We start from the raw sequence: 23,551 nt of genomic DNA on the forward strand, positions 1-23,551 counted from the left end.
GAAATGACTATTCTTAAACTATGTCTAATTCACTTATCAAAGTCAAATTAGACTGGTAGAAATAGAATAACTACTCACCATTTTTTTTTAAATCATATTTTGAATACTTAATTATTAAAAATTATATATTTGATAATAGTAAAAAAAATAACAAAACAAATAATAAAAGACAAAAATAAAATTAAAAAATAGTAAAACCATCTTAAAACTTATCAACCCACCTCATCAAACATAATTATTGTCTGAAACCACTTTCAAAAGGAAAACGATTCTTAACAATAAGATAACAAAAACCAAAATCTTTCATATTTTGTCTTACACAATCCATCTCCCAATCACTGCTTTCATGATTACCCTTTAAAGCCATTTTGAAAGGTTAAGTCCATTTTCTTTGTTGGCAGGGACACCAAATAGTCCACAAAGTCACCCATATTTTTCCAAGATGATCCTCCCTCATCCACTGCTCTCATTACTGTATCTTTGACTTCATTACTCCTCTTCCTCATCTCTTCGTCTTTCAACAATTCTCTCACACGCCTTGCAATCTCAGTTCCCTCAATTATCGAGTCATCTTTGCAACTGTCAAACCTCAACCCAATTTTCCACTGGTTTACAACCAGCATTCTATTTGTGCTTTGCTCGATTCCAAGTGGGAAAACCAACATCGGAACACCCAAAGTTAAGCTCTCCATTGTAGAATTCCACCCTCCATGAGTGAAGAAGCCTCCAACGGAAGGATGGGATAAAACAAGAAGCTGAGGAGACCATGGAACCAAAAGTCCTCTATCATTTGTTTTCTCCAAAAACCCTTCAGGAATAATGTCATTATAATAGTCTGTTGCTGATGTTGTTTCTGCTTCTGATCTCACTAAGTCTGGACGGATTACCCATAGAAATGCCTGTTAAAAAGGTATTGAAATATAAATAATGGAGGTAGTTAACTTTAAAAATAAAGAGGGCTATGAACATTGACATTAAAACAATTTGTACTCGTTAAATTTTGTCATGAATAGTAAGAATTTTTTTGTCATGAATAGTAAGAAGTCAAATCTAGGACTTTAAAGTTGGTGGCAAGGTATTCTACATTCAATTGGCCCTCTTGATGATCAATCTATCTCTGGTTTGGTTTTCCATAGTCTAATTTTTCTGACCTAGACTTTATCACCATTTTAGACTTTTCATTAATCAGTTATGAGTCAAAGATAGAATTTCCCATTTGTTATCAGTTTGTTCTATCATTGAACTATAAGTACTCTTGGTGATCAATGACACTCGATTTCTGTGTGATTCATTAGAAATTTCTATAGATAAAATTTATCTCCCCATTTGCTGCTGGGGTGTTCTAGCACTGAGTTATTGACCCTTTTCATGACCAATCCATCTCTGTTCCAATTGTCAAACTCCGACATGAACTTTAGTACTATGTTAGACTTTTCATGAATGCTCTACCACTTATCTACTGAGGCTCATAATAACCAAACACCTGAAAAAAAGAATCAACCTTAACATTTTCTAAGGAAACAAATGTCAAAAATTAAAAAGCATACGTTCAAAGTGAATAATGCCTTTGTAGTTTATAGAGGCTGGAGAATACCTGTTCGCTTTCCATCAGTCCTCTTGCTATCTCTTGCACTTGAACTCTTGAGATCTGAGCTAAGCTTCCAAATGAAACATACAAAACAGAACTTTTGGGTTTTGAATCCAGCCATGGTAGGCAATTAGATTCTGTCCTTAGGCTTAATGATCTCCAACTTTCTATGGATAAATCCTCTTGTTTACCTTCGCCTTCAAAGTAAATTGAGGGTAGTAAGGGACCAATCGAGCGAAAAAGAGGAGATTTTTCTTTGATGATATCGTTTTCTTGGCTTTCTAGTTCATAGACTGTGTTGCTAATAATCCAGGCAGCATTTTCTAGAGAAGGGAATTGTTGCATAATAAGCTGATGCATAGGATTTGATGGGTCCCCTGATTTAATATCTGCTGGGAGATCTTGCGGGTGCATTGCGGGGAGACCTGGGATCTAATCTATCATTCCTGTTAATGCAATCATGCAATTACAACAATTAAAATTGAAAGATGGGTTCAGCAGAAAATATTTATATCTCGGGCAAGAACTAAATTTCATCTGCAATTGATCACCTAGAAAGAAACAATTTGGCGTAGAACATACTACAGCTATGGAGTCTATCGATGAATTCTACTATTAGATAGAACCCAAAAAAAGTGCACCTTTTATACGTGAATTCTACTACTAAATAGAACAGAAAAGTACATCTTTTGTATGTGAATTCTGTTGCTACGTAGAAAAAGAAAAAGTGCACCTTTGGGAGGAAAGTCGCCATTGTCAATAATCATTGACAAATGTCTGTAGATGACATGAACGCTAACTGACTGTGACCAGAAGCACACAAATGGTAGCTCAAATTTCTTGGCAACATCAAAAGTCCATGGAAGAAATGAGCTGCCTATAACACACGAAACTGGAGGTTCACAACTTTGAGTTAAGAGATTGTTAAGAAGATCTTCTGCAGAAGCTCTCAAAGTGGTCATGAGCGCATTAAAGGCTTCCACTTGCATGGCCATACGATCAAAATCAAGCGGCAAACCATCTGAAATTTGTAAGAAACGAATATTAAAACAGGGGCTCTCTAGAATTCCATGATGAGCTTTCAATATATTAAAGTGATTGAGCTCTGTATTGACGAAGGTTATAATAATGCCTTGAGAAGAAAGCTTCTCTGAGAGTCTTATCAGAGGATTTATATGTCCCTGAACTGGAAATGGAATTACTACAACATGGGGTGCCATAGGTGCTCTCTGAATTCCTGTCTTAAGAATTTCTTTTTGAGAACAAAAAAATGCAGGGAAATCTCAATTTAGATTTTCATGAATGTAAGAGAGTTATTATATAGAAAATTGATATTACAGATTGGGTAGAACTCTGAGATTAAAATAATACCATGCTATTATTTACTTGAATTTAATCTTTTTTTTACATGATTGGACATGAATGAATGCTTATCTAGCAACGCCAATGAGTTTAGTGTTTTATAGATCCCACAAACCTTCAATCATATATGAAATTAATTTAAACTAGACAAACTTTGATGTTCATACAAAATGGATATACAAATATTGGATACTAATACATAAAATTAAAATTGGTGTATAGATATAGTATTTTAATATGATTAATTGTAAGAATCATAAATTAATTTAATCATTTTCTATTAGTTTTATTGTTATATATTTTTAGTATTTTGTTTTATACATGTTATAGAGTTCTAACTGATTATTATTATTTTATTGTTAATGATTATTTAGTCAAAGATGTCATGTTAATATTAATTTTCAATAGATTATGTTGAAGTGATATAAAATATCTTCTAACTTATTCTTTTTTCCTTCAAACAACATTTATTAGTGACATCAGATGATTTGTACACAAATATTTAAGATCCTTTCATAAATATAAATGTGGAGTATTTGACCATATCTATTAGATTGACTATTTGTTTCTAACATTGAGAATTTGTTATAATTCTAAATAGTAACATGAATTATTTTGATAACGAAAACATCCAACAAGCTTACAAACAAAATACTTAAGGAGAATGTATATAGTGATGTGTGTGAAATTTTGAGAGAACAACTCATAGAGAATTTGAAGAAGATAAAGAATATTAGGTCACAAATATTAAGTATGATTCACTAATTATACACATACTTTTCTATTTGATGAATGTTTTCCTGGGTATAAGTACAAAGTTGTGTCACCTTTCAGGATGACTTATCAAAATGACTAAATTTGAGTATTTCTATCTAAAAATCAATTTTATTCAAATATATGATCTTAGACAAATTCACTCTAGCTAAGTTATATATCGCCTCACACTTTTTCAATCGAAAATGTCTACTAAATGCATGTTTTATACTGGTTTATATCCAATTACTAAATAAATAAAATTATTTCAGAAAATTGATGTTTCAATAACTCTTACTATTTTTTATGATATTTTGTTAATAACATAGAAATAGTATTTTATAGAGTTCAAAGTCAAGAATATTCTCATATAGAGTTTATAGTGTTTTAATTAGATATAATATATTGTATTTAAAAAATTTTACAAGTACGTATTTTAACACTCGAGAAGATGTCAAGTTTGAGAAAGGAAAAAATATTAAATAATATCAAAAAAATTAAAAATCACATGATTTTCTAGAGGAGAGAGTCATCTTCAAGAATGTGTAATTTTTCTTTTGGTTAGAAAAGATTTATTTTCAAAATGTGGTAGGAGATGAAAACTATCAATTTCAGATGAGTCAAATTTGAATCGTTATAAAAGACAAATTATAAGTCTAAAGCTAATTTCTATATTTGATTGTTCTAGCTATATATGTTATCTATAAAATAATCTAATATTGAACGGAAATTGGTTTATTTCCACATTTTTTTGTAGTGGGAACTAGACCCCTAATTTCAAAAAAATTTAGCAAGTAAAAAATTGTCTTCAAAATTTAAGAAAATATATCTATTCTTATTCCAAATAATTATTAAAAATTATAGTCCTAAAATTTATCCATTTCTACACATTTTATTAGTTTACTTTTCAAATTCTAAATAATACTACCATTTTTATGTCATTCAAGGTGAACAATTATACCTTTGTTAGCCTTTTCCTTTATAAAAGGGTGACATAGGTTTGTGCTTTTACCCTCCTAGGGTTCGGTAATGTTACATAGCGAAAAGACATTCCAACAGCTTTACAAACTAGTGCCTATATTACTGCATGGAGAAACAAAAAGAAAAAAGAAAAGGAGCCATGGGAATTCTTTAAAACTTTCAGAGAGAAATACAAAATAGATGCGAGATTCTTAAGGAAATAGTGGAAAGATAGGAAAACACTACTTGTTTCATGATTAAGATTAATGCATGTTATGTTGATGTAGTTGAGCCAAGAGCTTCCTAAGATCAAATTTGTGAGATGTGAAGTGGAATCTAATTTTTTACTTGAATTATATATCAATGACATGTTAAAGAAGTCAATTAAGCCTAGAGAAAGAAAGGTTTAGTAGTTATGATGAGAAAGAATAAAGGTGTTGTTGGAGCTTCAAAAGGCTAACATTAAGAGAAAAGCGAGGAAGGAAGTTTAGGCTATAGGAGACAATATGAGTTTTACAAAAGAGTAGATGATTGATGCTAGATGAAAGTACAAGTAAGAAGAAAAGAGGAAAGAAAAAGAAAAAAGTAATTCAATGTAGATGATAATCACTCACCTTCTTCATATATTCCATTTATCTCAAAAAAACTCAAAGCTTAGTAAGAAAGACTAAAATTGAATAAGACATTAGCAAACCTGCATTGAAGGCTACTAAGCCTAAACTAGTTAGACCTAAGGCATATTATGAGAAACCTAACATAAGATCTAAGGAAAATAGTAAAGGACCATAGAAGAAAGCCATACATGATAAATCTATAGAATCATATGAATCTAAGAAGAAGCTTAGAACAAAAGGAACAACTTGGAAGCTAAATCTGTGAATGGTAAGGAGAAAAATGTATTTGGCAAGTCATATTTTTTTGTTGCTGATATATTAAAGAAGTTAGTTGGGCATGGAAATTTGATTCAATTGAACAAACATTATCATAAACATTCAATGAGGATGAAAATAGGAGATTAATGGAAGGTATTATAGATTATTTTCATCTAACAAGTATAATAGGACACTTGTTGACATCAAAAGGGAGATCCTTGATGATCCTTGCATTTGAAAAGATTTTTCAGAAGGAAGACTTAAAGCATTAGAAGAGGACAAGAGGATTAGAGAATGACTATTTTACAAATGATGTCTACTTATTTATAATGATTAATTAAAATTATTTCTTGATGAAGCTAAGAGGGAGGTTGACAAAGAAAATAATTAACATGATAATGTGTGGGGGAATGGATGAGTTTGTTTAGGAAACAAAGGAAGTAATGAGTAAATTATTGGTTGAGAACTGTGGTCTCTTTAGGGTACTCAAATAGCTCTTCCTTTTTAAGAGTGTTCATGAACTTAGTACTAATTATATGCTTATATGATAGCATTATCTTAGATAAGTTCACCTCTTTAATACCCCCAATCATGTTCATCACTTCTCTATGGCTCTACATAGAGCCTTTGTGTAAAAATCCTAGTTGTCACATTACTATTGCATTTGTGGAAATGTTCTTTTGTTTTTTTTTTTTTACCTATGTGTCATTTACTACTTAGTCACCATGTCAACTCCCCATGTTTGAGGGTGTACCACATTGAAATCCGAAGGTTGGGAGGTAACCCCCATTAGCCTTGGAAAACTTCTCTTTAGTCTTATATACAAGTTGTACATATTTTTCTAAAAGTTATGGTTTTAATTATTGTTTAAATATTGTGTCAAGTGTGCCAAGATGAACATTAAATATTCAAATAATATTTGTATTACACCTTTTAATCTACTTAGATTTTTGTTTCATTTTTAATGGTATTATGTAAATGCCCTTCAGAGTTTTGTAGTTTGCATGATTTGGAATACTTATTTTTCATTCTTTTGCATGATCAATTGTTTATAGCTTCTATTGTTCCTTTCCCCTTTTTTTGTATACTTTTGCACAATCAATGGTTTATAGTTGCTAGTGTTCTTTTCCCAATCTATTCTTCAACATCTAGGTGTTGACGCTAACTATTAGAATTGTAATGCAACTACATATGGATCAAAAGGGATGTGAATCTTGCATGAGACATGAGTCTCCATAATAAATATTTGAAGTATGGTACTTTTAACACAAAGAAGAAATATATATAGAAACATAAATTTGTATGTTATTCAATAGAGTTGATTATAATATATAAATTGGAAAGAATGTACATAAATTAATAACAAATCCTTATAAATTTGGATTTCAATGTAGCAACAAAATAACTTATTTGACCTTTAATAAGATTAAAAGTAATGACAACATGATAATACAAATAAATTTAGAAGTCTAGTTACTTTTAATAATTGGACTATATTGTCATAGATTCTCTTAATGATTGCGACCAATTAGAAACAAGGTGTTCTATTAGAAATTGTAGAAATAAAATCTCATAGGTGATCTAATAAATGAAATTATCAAGTGTATACCTTTTTTTTGGCAAAAGTTGCAATGCACTAGATATTTTAAAAATAAAATAACAGATTCAAGAACCCAATAAGAAAAGAACTAGTAAAGAAAATCCTATATCCTTGCCCCATTAAAATATAGATATAAATCGTCAAAAGGTAGATCAGACTATTGAGAAGCTATTATCATTTCCTACAACAGCATTTCATTTATAAATGGAAATATATGACCAAAGGTGCCTGGTTTTGCATACATCACATAAAACCCATAACAAATAATATTGGCTAAATGTTATACCAATTTGTTCCCTTCACTAGAGCATGAGAAACTACACATTCTTCCAACAAATCCATGTGATGCCAAATATGACTCATGACATAAGAAATTCTCCAATTTATGGCAGATGTAAAAATGCAAGCCAGAATTTAGTTTCAAAGAATCCCCTTCTATATCCACTTTTCAAGCACCGACTTCTTTTGCCAAAACCAATCCATCTAAAAGTTCTTGGGCCTCGGCCATGTTATTTGTTCTGGGGGAATGGGCTAACTTGGACAGCTTGAAGATGTCCAACTTGGTCCCTGATAAAAATTCCTATATGAAGAGACATCAAAATTTTATTTTTTAAAACTTTGTTTTGGAGGACACCACATTATCGATGAACAGTCTTCCATTTCTATTTGGGATAGATCCCATTGGGATCATGAGACCTTCCTATTGTCTTTAATTATGGTTCTATCCCATGTCAAGAAGTAGTAATTACATCTAATGTTAGCAGGGTTAGCATTCACCACCTCCATTATTGACTTTTCTTCTATTTGTCACTTGTGCCTCTGTTGACAACTCACTCTAGAAAATTTGCTTATTCCTCTCCCATCAAATTGCCCAAACTACGAATACATTTCCAAATGCAATGGAATAATGAGTTGGAATACAATATTGACCAAGATTGAAATAAATTCCAAATGGGGACATATAATAACATAATTAGATATAAATAAGTAGAAAGATATAAACATCTTGATAATTATAATTGATATTTTGAAATCAAATAAAGAAAATAGGTATATTTAACTATAAATTTGAGCATAAGATATATAGTATAGAATTTGAAGATTATTACAATTAATTTACCAATTTCTAAATAGTAATGTCCTTGGCATGCTCGTTGTTTTAGAACTAGAACAAACTAACAGTTACTTGTAGCTTAGTTTTAATGACTGAGTAATAATCTGAAGTGGGGTAAATTCATTCTCTAATGTGCACATATGATCTTGCATGCAACAATTTCTTATAATCAGGTTTGCAATGATCTCTAGTATCATAAGAATGACAACGTATAGAAATTCCTTTGTATAACTTATTTCACTTTAAGGATAAATTTGAAGTCTAAGTCAACCTCCTTGGTAGATAGATTTTTAACTTTAACCCAATCTTATTGGTAGACCAACTTTAGAATCTTGAGTGAATTTATGAAGCTTATAAGTGAATTTATGAAGCTTATAAGTAAATTCTGATACAATAGATTTCTTTTAATTTTAATTTTCAATATTTTTTAAATATTTGATAAAAGAATTGTATTTAAAATATTAGGATATGTCAACATTCATATGTACCTGTATTAAGTCAATGCTTATTAACTAATTAAAAATGATAGTCATGAATTTGAATCTTAAATTTTTATATTTTAAATCAATGAATTTTACAAATTGACTAAATTGATTGAAGATGATTAAATTTAAATTTGTTTCGAAATGGAAAATGAAATTTAATTAGAAGGTACTATTGAAATTGATTTTTTTTAGACGCCATACGAATACAAATGAGATTAAGATAATATAGAATATAAATATAAATATAAATGAATACAAATGGAAAAGGGAATGAGAACGAGTGAAATGAACATAAGAATTGTCACTTGTCAATATACAATTGTTCAAACAAAACAAGCCAAATAGTAATTGGAATACATATACAAATCTCACCATAAATCATGAAAATAAATTACTGACATATCTTGTATTGACATGACAGTTGCTGCTAGTAGAAATGGGTGGCAATGGAAAGCCCCTTCATGCTCTAGTTATTCCATATCAAACTCAGGACCATGCAACTCCCATGATGCAATTTTCAAAAACTCTGGCCACAAAAGGCATCATTGTCACATTTGTGCTAACTAATCCTTCGAGATATCTTTAGGTTAATTTAATTAAGAAGTAGTTTTTTGACAGTTTGATTATTAATGATTAATATAGTTTTTCCCAATTGCCCCACCTTTTTTTAGGTTATATATATTCACTTGTTATTATAATAAATGTTTGTGTGTGTGTGTGTGTGTGTGTGTGTGTGTGTGTGTGTGCATTTTCATTTCACATTCTTTGGGCTTGTTACAGTGGTATCAAAGCCAAGTTGTTGGAGAAAACAAATATAGATTGAATTGTGATTACAATGCATTCTTTAATTTCAATTGTTGGAATAGTTCTTTCTGGAAAAGAGAATTATCATGAATGGTTTTGAAAAGTTAAAAATACTCTTATTTTTAATGATTTTTGGGATGATGTTTGTGAAAGCAAAGATGAAAATGAAGAGTCGGTGCAACCTATAGATGAAAAGGAACTTGTCATCTAGAAGAGTAAAGATAAAAATGCTTATGCTCTCATTGTTGCCTCCATTACTAAAGAGGTAAGTAGACATATAATCTCTTGTAAGAGTACATTTGCAGCATTAAAGAAACTCAAAGATCTATATGATTCTCATTCTGAACTTGAAATCATTCAATTATTAATGAAGTTATTCAACATAGAAATGAAAGAAAATGATCCAATGAAGTTAGCCTCTAAAACTAGGGCTTTATTTCATGATATTGAAGCCATGGGTGTAAAAGTAGATCTACAACTCACTACTTTTATTAAAGCTCTTTATCCTACCTATTCACACTATCTTGAATCTCTTCAAGCTAGTGAAAAGATGAAAGATATAACATTTGAAAAACTTGTTGAGAAAATTGCAAAGAGGGAAAATAAAATTTGGGAAGAAAGAATCAGTTTCAAATGCTGAGACTTTGTGTTTTGCACAACCATCTGAAGATGAGCCTTCAAGACATGACAGTAGCAATAGAGGTCATGGAAGAAGATAGTTTAGAGGTAGAGGGAATAAAAATTATCAAGGTGATAGACAATATTTTCAGCCACAACACCAGCATAGGGATTATCAACAAAAAGAGAGGCAATCTATACAATGGTATAGATGTGGAAAAATAGGTCATAGTGCCAATCTTTTTCGAACTCCATGGGAGAAGATTTTTGACAAGAAGGAGAAGCCACTAGATAGAGGTAACCCTCTTGAATCTACACATTATGTTATAGTACATTGTAATATTGGGATTGAAGAAGTTTTTACTACTTCAAATTCTAGTTTGAATGATACTTGGTTGTTAGATACTAAAGCCACTTTTCATATGACATTTAGAAGAGATTTTTTTGAGACATTCAATGATCAAGTGGATGGGCTAGTATATTTTTTTGACAAATTTGAGATAAAACCTTCAGGCATTGGATCTATTAGACTTAAATTACTAGGTCTTGCTGATTACATACTTTCTAATGTTCTATATCTTCCACAATTGAAGAGAATTTTAATATCACTTGTGCATATTAGACATCAAGGTCATTCAATGCATATGTTTGATGGTATTATTGAGATTATATTATTGAGATTAGAAGAGATGATGATCATGTGATTGTAATGACTAGAGTTGAAGATGAAAAACTATTATATTTGAAATGTACTTCATCAAGTTTTTAGAATTATGCAAATTTCTCATAGCATGGCGGTAATATTTCTACCAGCTTGTTATGGCATGCAAGATTTGGCACATTAACTATGATAGTCTCAGAATTAAGAAACAAAATGGAATTCAAGGACTTCCCACTATCCCAAAATGAATTTCTCAATGTGATGCTTGAATTTTAGGCAAACACAGTAAACAACCTTTTCATGATTCTATGTTTAGAGATTCTAGAAAGCTAGATCTCATTCACTCTGATTTGTGTCGGCCTATGCATTTCCCATTAGCAAATGGAAACAAATACATAATGACTTTTATTGATGACTATACCAAGATGTGTTGGGTTTATTTAATAAAAGAGAAATCTCAAGCTTTTGATACTTTCAAAAATCTCCATTTGTGGATTAAAAATGAGACTCAACTCAATATTGGAACCCTAAGAAGTGATAATGGCGGTCAGTACACTTCTAAAGATTTTTAAAAATATTTTTAGGAAAATGGTATTAAGCATCAAATAATCATTCCTAATAACCCACAAAAAAATGGTGTAGAAGAACATACAAATCAAACACTCCTGAATATGGTAAGATCTATGAGGTTTTTAAAAACTGTTAAATTAAAGTTTTAGGGAGAAGCAGTTCTTTGTGCTATCTACATAAAGAACAGAAGTCCTTCTGCTGCACTAGAAAGTAAAACTCCCTATGAAATGTGCATGTCCATCTTCCAAGTGTCAAGCATTTTAGGGTTTTTGGTTGCACATGTTATGCTTTAATTCTTGCTAAACTGAGAATTAAATTGGAAGCTAAGAGTAGAAAATGCATTTTTTTGGGATATTCTACTACTTCCAAAGCTTATCGTCTATATGATGAGGAGAATAATTTTTTTATTATTTCTAGAGATGTTATATTTCTTGAATTTGAAAAAGATGCACACAACATTGACAAACAATTTTCTCATCTTGATAGATTTCAATAAAAAAAAAATTCTATCATGAATGGGATGATTAACTTCCAACTCTTGAAGGGGGGATTCCCTTTCTAGGTCAATCTTTGGAAGTTACAAAGTATGAAGAACCTATTGAAAGAGAAGACAATAGTTCTAAAATTTTTGAAGAATATGAAATAGTTTGTGAAGAACCTATTGAAAGAGAAGACAATAGTTGTAAAAGATTAGAAGTTGTTTCTAAAGAACCTTTTGAAAAAGAATATGAACTAGCTTGTGAATAATCTAATTCAAAGGCTCAGGAGATTGATAAAACATCAGAGCTCTCAATCCATAGATCAATGTGGACCAAGAAAATTTCTAAGAGGTAAAAATATTTTGAATTAAATTTTTCTATTGTTGATGAACCTTCTTCATTTCAAGAAGCAACAACAAGTGATGCATGGAGAAGTGCAATGCAAAGAGAGTATGATGCTCTCATAAAAAATGGAACTTGAAGGTTAGTGGATCCTCCAATTGGAACCAAACCTATTGGTTGCAAGTGTGTATGTAAGAACAAATATAAAGTTGATGGTTCACTTCACAAACACAAAGCAAGACTTGTAGCAAAAGGATATGCTCAAAGAGAAGGTGTTGACTACACCAAAACTTTTGCTCCTACAGTCAAGTGGGGAACTATTCAAGCATTGTTTACTTTGGTAGCACAAAAAGGATGGAATATACATCATATGGATGTTAAAACAACATTTTTCAATGGAGATTTGAAGGAAGATGTATATATGCTACAACCTGAAGGTTTTTTTTATCAAAGGCCAGGAAAAAAAGGTATGTAAATTGGTAAAATCTTTGTATGGTTTGAAGAAAGCACCATGTGCTTGGTATGAAAAATTAACTAAGAACCTCCTCAAATTAGACTACAAGCATTTTAGTCTAGATGATGCAATTCTTTTTGTCAAGAAAATTGGTAGATCAATTGTGTATCTAGTTGTATACATTGATGATCTTCTCATCATAGGCAATAATGATGATTATATAGAATCCATTAAGAGAGAGTTGAAAAAATATTTTGATACGACTAACTTGGGATTACTTCATTATTACCTAGGTATTGAAATCATTCAAAATCCTAAATTCATTTTTATTTATCAAAAAAAATATATTGGAGAATTATTATACAGATTTGGCATGAAAGATTGTAATTTTGTTTCCACTCCAATGGAGCAAAATATGAAGTTTTCACCCAATGAAGGAAACATTTTTGAAGATGCAACCAAGTACATGCAGCTTGTTGGAAGTTTGATTTATCTCACCACTACTCACCCTAGAATTACTTTTGTAGTAAGAATTTTATCCAGATTTATGCATAAACCATCTGAAGGGAATTGGATTGTAGCACAACGAGTTTTAACATATTTAAAAGGAACTCAAACTCTTGGCATAAAATATTCAAAAGTTTCAAAATTCCATCTTACTAGCTATTCTGACTCAGATTTTGATGGTGACAAAGAGAATGGGTTCTCTACTTTTGGTTATTTAATGACCCTAGAATCAATTGTTATTACTTAGAGATCAAAGAAACAAACAATTTCTGCTAACTCTACAACTGGAGCAGAATATGTAGTAGTAGCTCAAGCTATGGAAGAAATTGTGTGGCCTAGGAAAATTCTTAATGAATTGCAGGAGAAATGAATAACTTCAATAACTTTCTTTATTGATAATAATTCTACAATAAAATTGGCAAAGAATCCTAAATTTCATGACCGAACCATGCATATCAATACCAAATATCACTTGATTTGATATCATGAAGAGGCAAAAACTATACAGTTGAAACATTGTGCCACTAAAGAATAGATTAGTGATATTTTTACTAAAGTACTAGGACATGTTAAATTTGAACAATTTTGAATGCTACTTGGCATGACAAATATCCCTTTAGATTAAGGGGAGAATGCTAACTAATCCTTCAGGATATCTTTAGGTTAATTTATTTAAGAAGTAGTTTTCCAACAATTTAATTATGTAACGATTAATATAGTTTTTCTCAATTACTAGAACAAATTTTAGGTTGTATATATTCACTTGTTATTATAATAAATGTGTGTGTGTGTGTGTGTGTGTGCGCGCGCGCGCGTGCGCACATACGTGCATTTTCATTTCACATTCTTTAGGCCTATTACAATTTGTTCCTCTTCAAGTAACCCTCTTCTATTATAAGCTCATAAATTGGGCCTTGATATTCATTCTATTCAAATCTTAGATGTGTTGCCCCTTGATTTTGACAGGTCTTCCAAATTCTATGATTTTATGAAAATCTATTGATAACATGGGTGAAGCTCTAGAAGATATTTTGAATGATTTTAACAAGAAAGAGCCCCCCATATTCTATGTTATTGTTGATACACACCTTTCCTAGTCACTAGATGTCACCCAAAGATTTGGAATTCCTTGGATTTCCTTTTGGACACAACCTATGGTTGTCTACTCAATTTTTCATAACTTCTTTTTTCCTACATGTAATGGCCATTACCCTTCAAAGGACACTAGTATTAAGAGTTATGAAAAGCAATGTGTGGTGTAGTATGAATGTATGGCTTGAATACCAAAAGATCTAAAAGCAAGAAATCTCTTCATATTTCTCTAGAGATTGAGATGTGTCATGTCTTGTTGTTTATACCTAAATTGTGAAGGTCCTCTTGCCAAAACTATGGGCATTTACTTCATAGGATGAGAAACCCACTTTTAGAATTGAAGGATCTTTAGTCTTATCATTGATCAAAGTCAATGGTTTTAGACAAGAGTTCTTTGTAGCTTGCTATTAGAGGATATCTCAATTTCTCCATCTCTTGAGCTTTATACTCTCAATTGTAGATTCCATGAATATTTTGTTTCTTTGGTTTTTAAATGCTTCTAAAAAAATTCACTCTCTATACTTGTTGATTTTACTATTATCTAGTCTAACAATCCTTTTATTGAATTCCTTTTTTGGAATAGAGTCCTAGTGGATACTGTACAAATCAATCATTTTGAATATTTTGCACTTGACCTTCTTTAGATGGGGGCATATATATACTATATAGAGAAAATAAATTATCGTTGCTTTTAAATGTGACATCTAAAAGAGTTTAAACAACCTATACTATTTCTTTAGTGCAGTAGAAAAATAATTGGCTTTGTTGGAACTATACTATTAAAATAATTGCAATGATGAATTTGATTACCCAACAACTTAACATTTAACAAAGATAAAATCCTCACTAAAAGAGCCTATTTGATACTCTAGAATTCTCCTTTTTTTTCTATTTACAAATGTAGTTTACTAACTTTTCCTAACTTTCTCTTTTAATATTCTAAAAAACTAACCAAAATGTCTTATCTCTAGCTAAGTCCACTCACCATCGAATTGTGTGTGTCTTCCCCTATGATTCTAAGTTCTAGATCACCTCAAAATTCTTGCTATGGATTCTTAGGTCCTGCCTAGGTATGTCAATACAACAAAAGAGTGATTTCTTTTTCTTTATATTTTGGTTCAATTAAATCAATTTAAATAGTGAAATTTAGCAACTAGTACATTTTGATTTATTTTTTGATGAAAATTGGTCAATTTTTTGACTCATGTTTGAATTTTCAACAAGCTTTTTTGTCACTATTTTTATCATAAAAAATTTAACCAATTCTTGTCAATGTCAAAATTTTGACGATACATTTGGTCGAAAATGGCCTTCCTTGTTAATGAGACCATTGGTCAAAATTTTGATCAAGTTTCATCGAAATTTTGATCAAAGCATCAACCTAGATGCCAAACTCACAATGACATTCTGGTTTATGCTTTGATCACTATTTTTACCATTGCAAACACTCATCACCATGAATTATAGCAATACAACATCTCTATTGCTCATCGTTGTAATGATTATATTTTTTTTCCATTTTCTAATGAATGCTATATGTTATAGTGATAACTCCTTTATCACTCATTGCTATATTGCTTTTGCAATTTATTTGCATAGTGATAAAAGGGATCGCTATATGTCATAGCGATATAATTTCCTCATTGCTCATCACTATGTCAAGATTAGGCCTTCTCTATTTAGTGATAGAAGAGTTCACTATATTCTATAGCCATATAGTACCCAAAATATTTTTCGATCATATTGCGATCGCTATAGTGTATCCCAACTCATGAAGCCTAATCACTGTAACTATAGCATTATATGAAATATTGAGTGAAGAAAAAATATTTCTATTAATTGAGTTTTTAGACATCACCATGACTTATAGTGATACGACATCTCTATCGCTCATCATTGTAATGATTATATTTGTTTTTCATTTGCTAATGATCTCTATATGTCATAGTGATAAGCCTCCTTTATCGCTAATCACTATATTGTTTTTGTAGTTTCTTAGCATAGTGATAAAAGGGATCAAGCAATATACTTTCCTCATCAGCTGTCACTATGTCAAGATTAGGCCTTCTCTATATAGTGATAGAAAAGTTCACTATATTCTATAGCAATGTAGTACCCAAAATATCTTTTGACGATACTGCGATCACTATAGTTTATCTTGACTTATGAAGCCTAATTGCTTTTACTATAGGATTATATGAAACATCAAATGAAGAAACAAAATTTCTATGGATTGAGGTCTCTAACATCGCCATGACTTATAGAGATACAACATCTCTATCACTCATTGTTGTAATGATTATATTTGTTTTCTGTTTGCCGATGATCACTATATGTTATAGCGATAACCCTCTATTGCTCATTGCTATATTGTTTATATAGTTTCTTTGCATAGCGATGAAAGGGATTGCTATATGTCATAGTGATATACTTTCCTCATAGCTCATTTTTATGTCAAGATTAGGCCTTCTCTATATAGTGATAGAAGAGTTCGTTATATTCTATAGCGATGTAGTACCCAAAATCTCTTTTGACTATACTGCAATTGCTATAGTGTATCCTGACTCATGAAGCCTAATCACTATAACTATAGTAGTATATGGATCATCAAATGAAGACACAACATTTCTATTGATTGAGGTTTCTAACATCACCATGACTTATAGTGATATAACATCTCTATCACTCATCATTGTAATGATTATATTATTTTTCCATTTTTTGATGATCACTACATGTTATAGAGATAAGCCTCCTTTATCACTCATCGCTATATTATTTTTGCAATTTCTTCACATAGTAATAAAAGGGATTTCTATATGTCATAGTGATATACTTTCATCATTTCTCATTGCTATGTCAAGATTATGCCTTCTTTGTATAGCGATGTGGTACCCAAAATCTCTTTTGAGCATACTGTGATCGCTATAGTGTTTCCTGACTCATGAAGCCTAATCATTGTAACTATAGAAGTACATCAAACATTTCTATTGATTGATATTTTCCACATGCCTATGCAAAATAAATCTCATTATTGGTTAAACAAAATATTGAATGATGGATTCCAATTCTTATTCAATGTCTTGAGTGACGTGGGGCATAGAAGAAATATACAGACAAGTCAAGGAAGGGTTTTGCAGGATCCACTAAATGTTTGGTGGAATTAGTGTGGCCAATGCTTACACAATTTCTAACCACAATGTCTAGGTGAGTTATGCCATCCACCCCTAAAGATATAACAATAAAGCTAAACCCAACATTCCATAGGAACTCACCAATTTTCTTTTCTAATGAGGGTTATAATGTTCACACCTTCAACACTTCAGTTAACATGACCTATACAAGGCAACAAAACCTGACTTGTACAAGGCAATGATGGTGCAAAATATAGCTACTCGCATGTTTACCGCTCACTTAATGTTATCAAGCAAGAGTCCATTGAAACATATTGAGGAGGAAAGAAAAAGAAATCATATATATATATATATATATATATATATATATATATATATATATATATATATATATATATATATATATATATATATATATATATATATATATAAGCTAGCAAATTGGAGGAGAATTATCAATTAAATATATTTGAAGAACTCAAATAGGAAAGGTATCTATGACTAGAATAAGAATGCACTAGTATTGTGATCTTATATTAGAGAAATCATCAGTATGCTACTACAAAATATAGAGGTATAACTACAAAACAACAATTGGATAAGGACAATCTTATACTCATCAAAATATATCTAGGACAACAACTTCATACTCTTGTCAACTCTTAATATCGAACTAGTGCTCAAAATAGATTCCCTTTAATCATATTAGACTTGGGTGTGGATAGTATTATCTATTAACATCTTCTATCAATGTATAAGGTGTTCACTAATAAATTCTTGTGTAAAGGAGTTCAAATTCCAATAAAACCAAGGGTGTAGACTTGAGTGTGGATAACATTATCTATTACCTTCCTCTATCAATGTATAAGGTGTTCATTAAAAAAATTTAGTTTAAAGGAGTTCAAATTTGAATAAAACCAAGGGTGAACTAGAAAATTTCTATAACCAGATATATAATTTTATATAACCTTAGAAATTATTGGTTTCTCACAACCTTGGATCCCTTTAGATCTTTTAGATTGAGGGTAGAATTTAAGTTATTCTATAGGGGACATTACAACATATGCATGTTACCAATTTCTTTTTGCATGTGAGGATGATCAGACTTATATCGTAGGAACAAAACTATGAGAAGTATTTTGCTATACCCAAGTTATTCAATGTGTTCCTCACTTTGATGGAGACTAGAGTATAATACTCTATGATGCCTCTTCACTTGTTTTTTTCATTATTTCTTCTATTGCTATCTTTTTTTGACATGATTCCTAAATAACATGATTAATCTATACATTGACTTGTCTAGCTTTTATAAAAAGTTCTTGATCAAAAGGAATTAATGTCATACTATTGTAGGAAACAAAAGGAAAATAAAGAATGGCTTGGTATGAATCCAAATTTATAATTTATATTAATAATATAGTATTAAGGATACAATGCACCTACAATGACCCATGCATATAGTTTTAGCTTTTAACTAGACATTGAATTCCCAATAGACTGAATACCTATAGTATTCTCGAGAATAATAAGATAGCTATAGTTTATATTAGGTAGTTATCTCAAGAGTTCATGTATATTTGTACTTCACAAAGAATTGGGCTCCATGGGTATCTTCATATACTCAAGAGAGATATTAGAAAAGTTTAACAGAACTCTAGGTAAAGTGTCTATAGTTATTACATGTACATGCACTTCATAGAATATGGCACTCAAATATAAAGTCATAGGAGTATTATCTTTGCACTCAACATCTCTGCAACCATCCCAATCTAGAATAAGGAAAGGGGAAGGCTTTTGGATTTAGATCATATTGTACTTTATAGGGAGTATACTTTAACATGAGACTTTAGAGATACACCAGCTATTAAGTAAGCAAACAATAGTAAAGTGCAAGTGTTTACCATCTCTCTTTGAGAAGTCACCTCCTTATAATCAAATATAAAAATGAAGATTGTTACTTAGTTATAAAAATATCCTTAAAAGCTAGATATGACATTACTTCACAATTAGCAAAATACTCAAAGAAAACAACCTATCATCTCAAATTTATATTTTAAACTATTGACATTTTATATATTGAAAGTAGAAAGATATTTTAGCATGGATACAAAAAAAGAAGAGAAGCTATTTATATTTTAAAATGAAAAATCATGCTAAGCATATCAAGAAATTCCTACAAGAGACCTACACAAGTAACATAGAAAATAATATTGCATGTCTATTGTTGAAAAAGGAACTGCAAAAAATTTCACGAGTAGTAAAATGACAATCAATTGTAATTTGCCACACACAACATACTTATCAAGTACCTAGAACCTCTCCAACTTATATTTGAATTATAAAGATTACCATTTTCTAATTGTTCTTATTCAAAGAATTTAGTGGATCATAAATATATATTCAAAAATGGTACGAAACTATAGACATATTGTTAACAGAAGAAGAGTTACTTACTAGAAAGGATGAAAGATAAATCATTCTATAATAGAATAATATTTCTAGGATGATTCATACAATTTAAATAAGTGAGACTGGTAGATAGGAAACATACCCTTCACTAAATTAAGCCAGTGTAGCTCGTATATGAAAACAACAAAAGTACAAGATTTCATGATAACACTTCAAGGAATGTCTCTCTTTCCCTTTCTAACCAATCCTTTCACAAATGGCCAAAAATTTATGACTAATCAAACAGTGCACAAATACTCTGAAAACAACCTTTTTTTTATCTCACCAACACTACCCACAATTGAAATAGTTTCCAAGAAAGGCATGCTAAGTTTAATAATAATATTATAGTTGGTATGATGAAAAATATAGAGGAATCAAATGTAAACTCACCCTTATCACTATTCTCTACTTCCTCTAACCCATTTGGAGTCACAACAAATACTTTCTCTAACAATCCCAACAACTTCACTACAACATCAAATAGTGCAATGAACCATGAAGATGTGCACACAATGAGCCACAAGAATTGGTTATTCCACCACTCTCTCATAGAACACCCAAGAATAATGCACTACATGAGTTGATATCCATAGACTAAAAGGAATAGTGCTAGTGCAATCGGAAAAGAAACCTTTGTAATCTGCATTAGCAATAAAGCTAGTATTTAAAAAATGAAAATTATGGTATACAAATATGTAAATAAAAATGAGTACATCATTCTGATATATTTTAAACAACACTTTCTAAGATTTGACTTGTTCAAGTGGTTCATTTCCCATCTTTACGATATAATTTAAGAAGCACATTCTATGATTTGACTTGTTTGGGTTGTTCATCTGAAATCACATAAACTCATTTACTAATATAATTAAAATGCACCAACTCAATGAATCAAATGGATGGCTCAAACATCACACACTAAGGTCTAATTGTTAAATAGTCAAAATTGTCTTCCTTTTTCAAAACTTATCTTGTCCTAAAGATGACTTGAATGAAAACACATAATATATTGTTCATGCCACAACCATATGATGAGACCAATGGCTAATAGGTTAATAGTGTGTTTCAATTTAGAAAAATAAGATGATATTAATATAAAATGAAATTTAACTAACCTTGGGAAGGAATGATTTATGATATAGAAAACTCACGGTAGGAAGTAAGGCATAGTAGATGACTGGTACTAACCAAACAACCCATAGACATAAACAAGCATAAAGCATCCTCTACCTTAGGCTAATGCCTCTTCTGATTCTAATGAAAGGATAGAGTTTTCTTACAAATATTTCAAGCAATCTTGTTGCTCGTCTCTTTTACTGAACAAGGGTATTTGGACTAATGGTTTTTGCACATCCCATGAAAATTGGTTCCTCTAGTTGGAGACTAATGGAATGTAGAACTAGACTATGATGTTAGTCCTTAGATGGTTTTGACATTTGAGTGTCAATACACTTAACCACTTTCTACATTGAAGCCGAGTACACTATGCATACCAAGCCACAATGTGTGCCAAGTCAGAATTCTAACAGGTGTCAAGTAACTTCAAGTGCCGAGTAGTATATAAATGATGAGTGACATATAGGTGTCAAGTCACAGTTGATGCTGAGCAAGTAAAAAATGCTTCATATGTCGAGGGAGTCAAAATCATATATGTGCCAATCAAGACAGAGCGTAATAGGTGTCAAGCAGTCCAGGATAGTATGTGTTGAGCACCAGTAGTCTAGTATGTGCTGAGTAACATAAAATTTGCATAAGAGTTTGTGCCTTCACAAACCCAGATTTAAACCATTTTTGGAGTCAACATAGAGAGATTTTGAAGAAAAAAAGAGATAAAAATGAATCTTTTACATTCCCTATATGATCAGCATGCAGCCAATCAGAAAAATGGATAAGGCATGCAACCAATGATAAAAATGTAAGAAATGAGTGGGAATTTGAGATTCAATATGGATCGTAGATCCATACCTAACCCTAAGTCTTCACAATCTTTAAAAGGAGGTCAAAAACTCCATTTGGTCCAAGGATGATAACAGTGTATGGGGAGAATATAGTGAAATTTAGTAAGGCTTAAAGGAACAAAGTAGCAATTATACATCTAGTTGGTCAGAACAACACAAGGGATAAGAATAGAGATCAGATCAAGAAAAGATCAGATCAAAGAGAGCAGATCAAGTACCTAAATCTTGAAATTAAAGGTTGCATACTATCAATTTCATTGTTCTAATACTTTCTTGCCATTGTATTAGAAGTTGGAAATCCTATATTGATAGGTTAGCTTAATAGCTAAGTGGTAGAGCCTTTAGAGAAGGTGGTTAAAATCCTATTGTATTAGGTGGGTTTAACAACCTATAGTAAATCCTTTAATAGGGTGACACTTCATGTAAAGTGTTTGTAAATCCTCTAATCAGGTCACTATTGATACAGTGTAAAGCCTTTAATAGGATAGGGCTTTCATAGGGTAGACCATTAGAAGTGGTCAAACGATTATTGTTGCAGTAATTTTAGTGGGTATCATCCCCACCCCAATTTTACCTTCTTATTCTTGGAGGGTTTCTGGGTTACCAAATCTGGTGTTAAGTGTTATTGCATGTGTTTACTTTATGTTCATTTATATGTTTGCATGCATGTAGTTTATTTTTCAGTTATAAGTTTAAAGGATTGAAAAAGGATAGAAAGTGTGTTACTTCTGATTTAGCCCCCCTTCTCAAAAGTACTTTTCCCATTTTGAACATTCCAACATATGAATCTTCATTCTTGTCATAACATCCTCAATTGTAAATCCATATATCCATCACAACTACAACTAGTCGAAAGTGAGTTGGCATCTATGCTATGGAAGATTTTTGTAGGTTGTGTCAAATATCTAATATATAAGGTGATTTGTAAATAATTTTGTTTGGATTTGATTGTGTATTTTTTTCAGCATTAGTATTTTGGATCATGCTTCATGATCCACCATCAGGATGAGAGAATGCATTGAAAAGTGAAATATACAGACCAAGCCCAACCAAAGGGAAATAAAAAGAAAAAGAGGATTGGTCTACATATTTCACCTTTCCATTCTTTCTTTCTCTTATCCTAATGATGGATTGCAGAGTGTGATCCAAAAAATTGATGCTAAAAATATGTACACAATCAAATCCAAAAACAAAAATTTACATTTCAAATGTATAATGGACACTTGATTAGTAGGAATTATTTTAAAGGAAAAAAAAAGGTTATGCATCTTCTACCACTTTGTCCCAAGCAATTTTGGTTTCATAACTACAACTAGCAACCTCCAAAGCTTTCGCTATAAACAAGGAAGGAAGGGTATGGCTATTGCATGGAATGTCACTCAGTATAGCTCGAGCTACTTCAGCTAGGGCATGGGATTGTCCAAATGCTTTCCTCAATGCCTTAGATGAAAAAGATGATGAAAAGTGTAGAATCTTTTCTTAGGAAACATCATACTTGTGTTATTGATTGAATATTTAAAGGGTTTATAAAAAATAAATTACAAACCCTTTATGAATCACTATTCCAACCACATCTCAACATGACTATTCCTCACATTTCATTTTCTATAAATAGATTTTATTTAATAAAATATAATAATGCATTATTAGATGAAGATTCTTAAAAAATAATAAATTATCAAGTGTAATAAAATCTTAGTAAATAAAATTAAAAAAGAAGAGTCCTTATCATAATTGGCTCAAACAT

The 23,551-nt window shown here is 30.9% G+C and overlaps 2 pseudogenes; both read right to left on the reverse strand.

Annotated features, from left to right (window-relative positions):
* Window positions 1-350: 350 nt before the first annotated feature.
* On the reverse strand, window positions 351-2,808 carry LOC149556008 (UDP-glycosyltransferase 86A1-like; annotated as a pseudogene).
* A 4,775-nt stretch (window positions 2,809-7,583) lies between these two features.
* LOC149556009 (putative cellulose synthase-like protein H3) lies at window positions 7,584-20,492 on the reverse strand (annotated as a pseudogene).
* Between the last annotated feature and the right edge of the window lie 3,059 nt (window positions 20,493-23,551).

The sequence above is a fragment of the Cupressus sempervirens genome, chromosome 5, assembly GCF_028749045.1.
Source record: "Cupressus sempervirens isolate cs-2001-9-10 chromosome 5, ASM2874904v1, whole genome shotgun sequence".
Classification (NCBI taxonomy): Eukaryota; Viridiplantae; Streptophyta; class Pinopsida; order Cupressales; family Cupressaceae; genus Cupressus; species Cupressus sempervirens.